Consider the following 9,183-nt stretch of genomic DNA (forward strand, 5'->3'; position numbering starts at 1 on the left):
GGGGATAAACAAAGGTTTCTGTTTGGGTTTATTGGGATTTGGAGATGAAAGAGTTGGGATGCTGATGGTTCAGTCTCCGTCCTGCCTGTTCCCTGCCTTAGCGGCTGCTGCTGGGCACCCACGATGGGCCCCTGCCCTGGGTGGCGTGTTTGAAGCTGCTGCTGGGGCTGCAGAGTGGTGTGGGGCAGCTCTCCTGCCAGAAGAGACAGCGATGGGGGCTCGCAAGGGCTTGCACAGACCCAGGGTCACTTCCTACTGGGTAAGCGTGTCTTCTCTCCGCAGGCGAGTCGAGGAGGTTGTTGTGGGCAAACTTCCTCTGATTGCTGGAGAAGCCCACTCCTGATATTTGAGCAGATAAAGCTGCACTCATCTGTCGCCCAAATGGGTTTTTTCTCTGTGGCCTTTATCCCTTCTGAGGCGCATCCCCTTCTCCAGCTGGTGGCTGTGCCCTGGGAGCTGGAAGCCTCGGTGTACAGGGCACCTGTGAAATAACGATGTGAACCAGGTGTGGACCCCAACATCTGGTGCAGGGCATCACAGTGTGGGTGTCCAGCATCAGGTTCTTCCCAGGAATTAGCCCCAGAGTGTGCCTTGCTGTTGGAGCCCTGGAAACACGAAGCTGGTGGCTTGTGGCCGAGCCCTTGGACTGCAGTTGGGGCTTGCAGCTCGGGGTCCTGCTCCCTTTAGTCAGTCTCTTGCACATGGCGTTTTCCAGGAGGCATCTGGTGAGAGGTGGGTGGGTGGCTGGTGTTCTTCTGCAATGCGGATGGGGAGCAAAGCGGTGCTGCGAGTCCCGGAGCTGCTGGTAGCTCTGGCAGCAGTGACATGGGACTGCTGCTCTTCAGAGAGGTGTCCCGTGAGGTGGGCCGGGAGCCGAGGTGTCACTGAAATAGCGTTCCTGCTCCGCTTTGATCCAGTGCGCCAAACAGACACCAAGAATCCAGTTATTTTAGTTTATCCAGGTCTAGACAAACGAAAATACGTACACCAGTGGAACAGGGCTACAGAGCTAACCCAGCCCCTCTTTCAGCCGTCGCTTAGGTCATGTTTCAAAACAATGACTAAGTGCTCTATTTTAACAGATAATTTGTGCAAGTCCAAAACACACAAATGCAAACCCATTGGTACCTGATAGGACAACGGTGACACAGCTTTGTTTCTGTGACAGTGGGGGTTTCTGCTGGTGGTGGCTCTGTCTGGGTTTTGAACAGTCAGCTGCACTAATGTCTGGCATTTAGTAGCGCTTGCAGATTCCCAACAGCTCTTTTATTTGGAAGTGTTTCTCTTATCAGCTCTCACTGGGGGCTGTAAGCTGATGAAACGTGAGATGTATATGTATGGGAGTCATTCCTTCCTGGGGTGAAGTTCCCATGCTGGTCCAAGGGAGCTCTGCAAAACCAGGGAGTGAGCAAATGCCTCAAAAGAGAATTTTATTGAGCTGTTTGTTTGTCATCGTGCTCTGGTAATGAACTGCAGACCACTGGGGCTGTCACTGCCTTGAAGTGACCTGTTTTCAAGCCCTGCAGAATTTCTGGTGTCCCTGGTAAACATCTTGTTTAAAGGTTCTGCTTCAGGGCAGTGTGTGTTTGGATGTTTCAGGACTCAATGACTAATTTTATGCATCATGTTTTATTATAAACCTTCGTCTTTGCTCCCCCAGAGAGCACACATCTTCCAGGAGAGCAGGCTCAAATGGGAGCGTGTTCTGCTGCCGTCCAAGGCAGCATTAAGATTTGTGAGAAATCGGGCTGAAGCTGATTTACAGTCATGTTCCCGGGAGCCCTCCCGTTCTCTGCATATCTGCATATGCATGATCTGCCTTTGTAACGCCTGCGGTGGGGGGTTAGGCAAATCCCTGGCATCTGGCTGGCTCCAGCGGTGCCCCCAGGCTTTGCATTGGGTGATCAGCACTGAATTAACTGGTGGTGGCCTTGGACCCAGCGTGAGGACAAACCTTCCCATAGCTGGACCAGCTGCAGCATTTGTTACTGGGAGTTTTGGCCAGGCTGTTCCAACGGAGGTGACACCACAACTGCTGCTGTGGGACCAAAGCTGAGGTGGGACACCTTGTGTCCTCTCCTGGTGGCTGGCCAGGTCATAGAAACTCTGCGTGTCTGGAAATCTAACCTGACTTCACTGCTTGCATCTGCCCAGAGGCCATGGAGACAGCAGAAATCTTGTGTTGATCCAGTCACCAAGTGTGGGTCGCTCTTTGTCACGCTCTGTAGCTCCCACAGGGAACGCTGAGGCTGCCAGTGGTCTGTGCACCTCATTGGGCTTTGTGCTGCTGCCCAATTGCCGCAAAACCTGGGCGCAGGGACAAACCCGCAGCCTCTGCCCTGTTAGCTCTACTGAATGGTCTGGTCTGTTCTAACAAGCTGGGCTGGAGAACTCACCCCACCTTCCCTGGGGCTTTCTCTCTCCATCCCTTTAGCCAAGCAAAGTGATGTTCCCAGTTTTCCAACACTGGGAGGCTGTAGTGAAGAGCAAAGCTGCTGGGCAGGCTGAAACAGTGGGAGGTCGGTCCGCATGGCTCTGTGCAGCAACATCCCTGCTCCAAAACCCTGATGTTTGCTCCTTTGGGCAAGTTATTGGAAAGACAACTTTCCAGTAACTTATTTTACATGAGTCGCTTCTAGGAGACTGAGGATGCCTTGTGCCAAGTCAGATTATCTTGGTTTCAGTTCAGAGGAGCAGGAGAACCTCGCTGTGGTGAAGACAAAGTCCAGGAGCAGGGACACACACGGTTAAGGGCTGCAAGTCAGCGCCCCACCGTACGCATTACAAATTTAAGTGGTCGGAAAAGTGGAGGTATTTATTCAGCACATGAGTCTTCTGGGAGCAGAGGGATGCATTTAAGAAGGTGTGGGTTCACTGCTCCGTCGGCTTAAGGCTGCAAGAAAAAAAATTGTTTTGACTGGAGCAAATAAAACTCTTACTTGTGTGTCTCGCCCAGAGAGATAATGAGTCACGGGTATAAATGGCTGAGCAGCTATCAACAATTCCCGTTCATTATCTACATGTCTGATTTGGCTCCTGAGCAGTGAGTTTCCAGGATTTAATTTTCTTCCCTGGTATTTCATTACCTTCTGAAGGCTGAACTGAGCTTTTGACAGGAGGGATGTACTGATTTCTGAGGTATGTGGCTGCAGCGGAGGCTGCGGGCTCTGACAAAGCCCATTTCATGTCCCTGACTTTCTTTCATCGCGGCCTCTCCAGAAGACAGGGCGAGCTGTGCTGAATAGGTGGCTGCTGCGCCGTGGCCGTGAATGCCAATTCTCCTCTCCATAGACACATTCCGTCGGTGCTGCAGCCTTGGCAGAGGCACGGGGAGCCGGTGGAAAAAGCAGATGCGAAAGGTTGTGTCTGTTTAGTTTAAATCTGCTCAATTCTCCTTTTTAAGAGCTGTAACTGTAGCTGAATGGGCAAATCTGCCAGAAATTGAGAGCTCCCAGGCAGAAATGTCCGTGCTGGGGGCTCGGAGTGGGCAGCAAGGCTGGAATCCTCCGAGGTGCTGGTTTTAGTGCTCTTCTCCCAGTTGCACCACTTCCAAACCACAGCGAGCTCGGGAGAGGTGCATCAGGGCACTCTGAGCCTTGTAGCTTGCTCCTTGCTGCTCCTCTTTTCTTCTGTGTTGTCCTGGCTTTAGACATGACCGCTTACCCAGGGCTGGTCCCTGTGCTTTGCAAGGGATGAGGATTAAACTGAAGCGGTTATGTTAGTAATTAACATTTGTGGTCTTTGAAGTCCAGTTACAGCTCTTGATAGCTGGGAAAGCCTTTGAAGGGTCCTCTGCTCCAGGGCTGCCTGGGGAAGGGCCCCAGCATCCGGTCCCTCCTATTCACTTGCAGATGAACTCCTTTCCTTATCCCAGCAGTGGCGCTTTCAGTCTCCTGTTATCCTGGGTGAGTCCCAGGCTGTGGCTCAGAAGAGCTGCTGGGCAGGGTCAGGTCCTAGTGCTATGGCAGAGCTCTCTCTGTGGGGATTTCATACCTGGGCTGGGCACAGTGGGAAATGCATCTCGTCTGAGAGTTAAGGTCTGTCTGTGGCAATTAGTAAATGAGTTCTACTGTCCTTTCCCCCACTTCTTTTAAACAAAATGTTTTTAAATACGTATTTCTGGAACTCATCCTGCTCTCATATGTGTGCAACAGCAGCAAGAAACGCAGTATCTCAATCGCGGCAGTGGCTCATTTAGCAAATCTACTTGTATACTCTAGTGCCTCATGTTTTCTTGCTTAGTGACTTGCCTGGGGCTGAGGGAATAATCCCTTATCTCTGAGAGCAAGAGCTTCCCCAGAAACCCTTTGGTTGGTGTAGGTGGCAGCAGCCTTGCAGGGTGCTTGGGCTCCTGCGGTGCAGATCCCCATGGCACTTTCAGTTTTTAAGGTTCTTGGCGTGGTGGCTCCTGCGGCTCTTTGAGAACTGACTTCCTGAAGAAAATCTCCAATTTGTGCTGCTCTAAACAGGCTGCGCTGCACAGGCAGCTTTCCTGCTACCACTGCCCAGAGCTGCAAAAGTAGCATTGAAGAAGCAGCCTTGAGCAAAAAACCAAGCAGCCACCCTTGCAGCATGAATAAACCCCCGTGTCTCTAGCTGCTGCGTGGTCACAGGGAGCTCAGAAAGCATAGAGATTCCTCAAAACCACAGCAAGACTGGCCTGCTGGCAGCAGTGCCTGGTTAGGGATCTCCACAGCCCAGCAGCTCACTTCCGACCCTGGTCTATGGGTTGCCATCTGTGTCACCTCCCATCTAGCTGTGCTCTGAGCTGGGTCAGGACTCCATTGCCCTCCAGATGTGGTGGAAAAGTCAGCGCTGTCACTAGAGGAGGTATGTGCCCAGCCAAAGCAGGAGACTGGGATGCAGAATGCTAATGTGGGTCAGGAATCACCCAAACTGGGCTCTGGTGGCTTCAACTGGTTCTTTTTTATGGGCTGAAACAACAAAGACAGGAAAGTGTAGAGAAAAGTCTACTGGAGATGATAGAAAGAAGGGTGTTCAGCTACAACAGCGTGTATGGAAACTCCTGCTGTGAGTCAGGATGGAGATGGTGCCCTGGGGCTTCAAAGGACTCGATAAAGCTTGAGGTCAACTGGTAAGAAATACCTTTCCTGTGGGAAACGAGTGGGCTTCTAGTAGGTAGTGGGGTTTTTTAAAGATGAACTAGATTATTTTAACGTACGACAATTCTGCATATAAAAGCTGCTGCGGGGTTCAGAAGGCTTGGTGTTGCTCGTGAAATAGTAATAAAAATGGTAATTTAAAGACTTAGTGCTTGCTCTTGTTACCATATTAAACTGGTAACATCAAGGTCAGGGAAGAGGGAGGCAGAAAACTTTCCTGCTGTGGTAAACATATATTTATTAAAAAACCCCTCTCAGGTTATTCAGGTTGCTGCTGTTCCAGTTGGAGAAGCCGAGTCTGACGATAAATTAGCTTGTTTATTCCTGCCCAGCTGCTGGTGGGTGTAATGAAGCAGAAGGCCATTGTGTGCGCTCGCTGGGTAGCGATGGCTCCACGCCGAAGGGGGTAATTGAGTAGAAAAGCAGAATGCTCCGGGTGCCTGGGAGAAGTTAACAGCACGCGGGGTCAGGGGGGTTCCAGCTTTAATCAGTGTGGACACAATGCAATGGAGATTTTCTAAAGGGCTTGTTTATAGTGCGGGGGTCAGTGGTTAATCTGAAATGCTGTGGGCGTGCCAGGGGAGAAGGTGCCACATCTGGATGGCAGAGGTGAGTGTTCCTGTGGGAGCCGAACACCTTGTTTGCAGCACTGTGGAGGAGGGAAGGAGGAAGGAGTTGTTTGAGGGTTTATTGCAGGAGGTTTTAAAGTTCTGCTTCATTTATTGACATTAACAAACTGAGTGATGGTGGCTTCTTTACAAATCTAGGCACATGTAATATTGTAACATGAAAATACTAAAAAGTTCAGCTCACCTCATAGTAAGTTTGCTTTACCTAAAGATTTAAGTGTAAATACAGAGAGAGTGGTTTTTCTGAGGAGTGGTTCTGGAGGTCAGCCCCTTTACAGGCAGAAACTGATTTTCTGCTCTTCTCCAAAACCAAAGGAGCAGATGAATGCTTATGTCTTACTGGATTTAGCTGGAAGTGAAGGAAAGCTGCTTACTGCTCCGCTAGAGAGGTTAAAGCTGGAGAGAGGTCCAGCCTTGAGCTGGGGCTTCAAGAATTACAAAAAATTTAAGAGTTCTGCAGCTTCCAGTGCTCTTTGCTAACAGCTTTCAGGGTAACTCAGGTGGTGCTGCGAGTAGGTCTAAATGAGTCTCCCTGCTCTGTTTGCCCTTGCCACCACTGTGCTTTGCAGGAGGGTTCAGCCCAGGAGAGAGGTGGGGACAAGTTTTGCTTGTGGCACAGAAGTGTGAAAGGTATTTATTGAGGATACAGCCGCTCAGAGAAAGGCTTTATTTTCTTCTGTCCTTCTTGAAGTTCTAATTGGTTTAACTGTTTTTTTCCCTTAAATTCGAAGGTGAAATGTCACTTTTCCCGATGCTTGAAGATTCATTAAGGTCTGTGGCCACCAAAAGGCCTCTTTTCTCTACTGTTATTTATTCTTGGTCTTTGTGTTCCTCCTCAACTAAGCTTTGGGCCCCAAGTTTTCTGGAGCGGCAACCAAGCATCAGCTTGTAAATGCATCCAGCAGCAGAGTGGGAGGGAGTTGGGTGGAGAAGAGCAGAAACATCTGGGGGGGTTTGGGAAAAGCAAGACCTGGGACCCAGAATTGGGAAAACCTGCTGTGACTTTTCTGAGTCAAAGTGAACTGTGGCAGTGATCACATTGTGTCATAACCATATGATGTGCTCCATGGCGGACGCCTGTTTTGAGGAAAGAAATGTGATTATTTTGGTATAGGGCAAAGCTTCAGGGCATTCTGAGGGGAGAGCAAAGAACATGGTGACTGAAGTGGGATAAATACTCCTTGGGACTGGTGTGTGCATCTCATCCCACTGGCAGTCATCTCCACCTCAGGTAAACTCAACTTTGACTGCTCTGTGGTAACTTCATATTTAGTCTGTGTGTGGAGTGATTAAAAATGGGGATGAGGGGTCAAGAGCAGCACATCATCACCCCAGGAGCTGCAGCCACCTTCATGGTAGATAAGGCCCTGAGCGCCCTGCTCTGACCTCCTAACTGATGCTGGTGTGAGCAGGGGGTTGGATGAGGACCTCCCGAGGTCCTGCCCATCCAGAGTAACTCCGGTTCCTCCAGCAGTGCTCTTCCCTTTGAACCTGCTACATTTTAACGTGCTGGCCAAGGAAGCAGGATCCTGCAATACTGAAGCTCTAACTTTAGTTTGAAAAGCTAACACTAATGCAGTCAAGGTTGGGGTGCTGCGATTAATTGTGCTTGTGTGTGACTGGGGGAATGGGTGTTTACTTCTTGTTTGAAGCAACCAAACTAGGAGGGTGAAGTTTGAACAAAACTTTTGCCGAAAACAAACCCCGAAATATTCTGTTTGTTTAATTTAGCTGGCCACAGTGTTGCAATCATCTTGAATGGAATTAGAAGTCCTGAGGATTTTTGGAAGTGTGGTGGTAACCAGGATCTAACCCAGTGGCTCAGAGCATGACACCAGTGACAGACTGGCCTGGATCCCCTGCAGAATTCATCACTGTTCACTAGTTTGCTGGGTGTTTGGGGTGGGATGCTCCGTCTCTTCAGGTCTCTCTGTAGGACTCTGTAGGGTCTTGCTACAGAGAATAGAGAGGGGACAGAAGTGGTATCAGATGGTTCAGGGTGTCCTGGCTGTGTGGTGAACCACTTCAGCTGTTTGCCTCCACTCATACTCTGTTTAGTCTACCTGAAGTGAAAGAATTTTGATTCCAGCTGAGATGTAGGGGACGAACCCTCTCTAGCTTGGCAACGGGGGTGGTCACCAGTGCTGGGAAACCAAATCGTGGCACCTTTTGCTGAATCAGGTTGTAAGATCTCAGAGCTCTCTGACCAGTACAGATGTAAGATATGCTGAGATGTCTCCCTCAAATCCTCCTACCTGGAGTTACTCTCTAGCACTGCTGTCTGCAGGTGGAACAGCACTACCAGTTTAGCAAGAGACTTGGTAGCTGTGGATCGCTCAGAACTGAAGCGTTTCATCCTCTGTCGGTCCTCCCCACGCTAAATGTCCTTCTTGCTTTTAACTGCTGCTGTTCTTGGAGCCTTTGCTTGAGAAAATCCATATGCTTGAGACAGGCTTTGTGGACCTTTCAATATGGAAAGCAAGCAAAGTCTCATGAAAATTATACACCATCTGTAAAGTGGCTGCAGTGGCTTTGGGAGTTCCTCAGAGTCTTCCCCAAGGCGCTTGCTGGCTACAACCATTGCAAGGAGCCCTGTTTCCATGGCAGGGAAGGGCAGGGTCTGCTGCGACCCCTGTAATTTGGGATGTCCTCGGGGCTTTTGCAGTGAGCCAGGCACCTCCGAAGCCTCTCCCAGAGGAGATGGAGTGGCTGGGTGGCTTCCCCGTTCCCCAGCAGCCTATGAGCTGGCTGTGCCAGTTGGTACTCACTCCATACTTTTAGGACAAATGTCTTTAGAGGATGTAGGCAAACAAGCTTCAAAGAGGGTAAACTGTATTCACTCCCCAAACCGGTATGAAAACCAGAGACTGCAGCAGAGAGGTTGCTCAGAGCATGGTGGGTTTGTTTGCGTGTCTGGACCTGCCTGGGTTTTGAAGGCAGATTTCATACAGGTTTGTCCCATGGGAGCTCAGGAGGGCTCTGGTGGTGACAGTCACCACTTCCCACAGGCACACTGGCTCCTCAGACATCGTGGCTGTTGCTCTGAAAGCATTTGCTGTGAATCATCCTGTCTCTAAACTTGTCTGTGAGAAGTTTTTTCTCTTAAGCAGGGGGGTTGGAAGTCTTCATCAGTGCTCAGCTCTGGCACTCTTGTGCCTACGGCTTTGGGCATCCAGCCCTCATGGCCAAGGAGGCCAGTGGTCCCCTGGGGTGCATGAAGAAGAGTGTGGCAGCAGATTGAGGGAGGTTCTGCCCCAGTGAGGCCACATCTGGAATGCTGGGTCCAGTGCTGGGCTTCCCAGTTCAAGAGAGACAAGGAGCTACTGGAGAGAGTCCAGCGAAGGCTGCGAGGATGAAGAGGGGCTGGAGCATCTCTGTGCCAGGAAAGGCTGAGAGCCCTGGGGCTGTTCAGCTGGAGAAGAGCAGCCTGA

Source organism: Buceros rhinoceros, unplaced genomic scaffold, assembly GCF_000710305.1.
Source record: "Buceros rhinoceros silvestris isolate BGI_N320 unplaced genomic scaffold, ASM71030v1 scaffold25920, whole genome shotgun sequence".
NCBI classification, from domain to species: Eukaryota; Metazoa; Chordata; class Aves; order Bucerotiformes; family Bucerotidae; genus Buceros; species Buceros rhinoceros.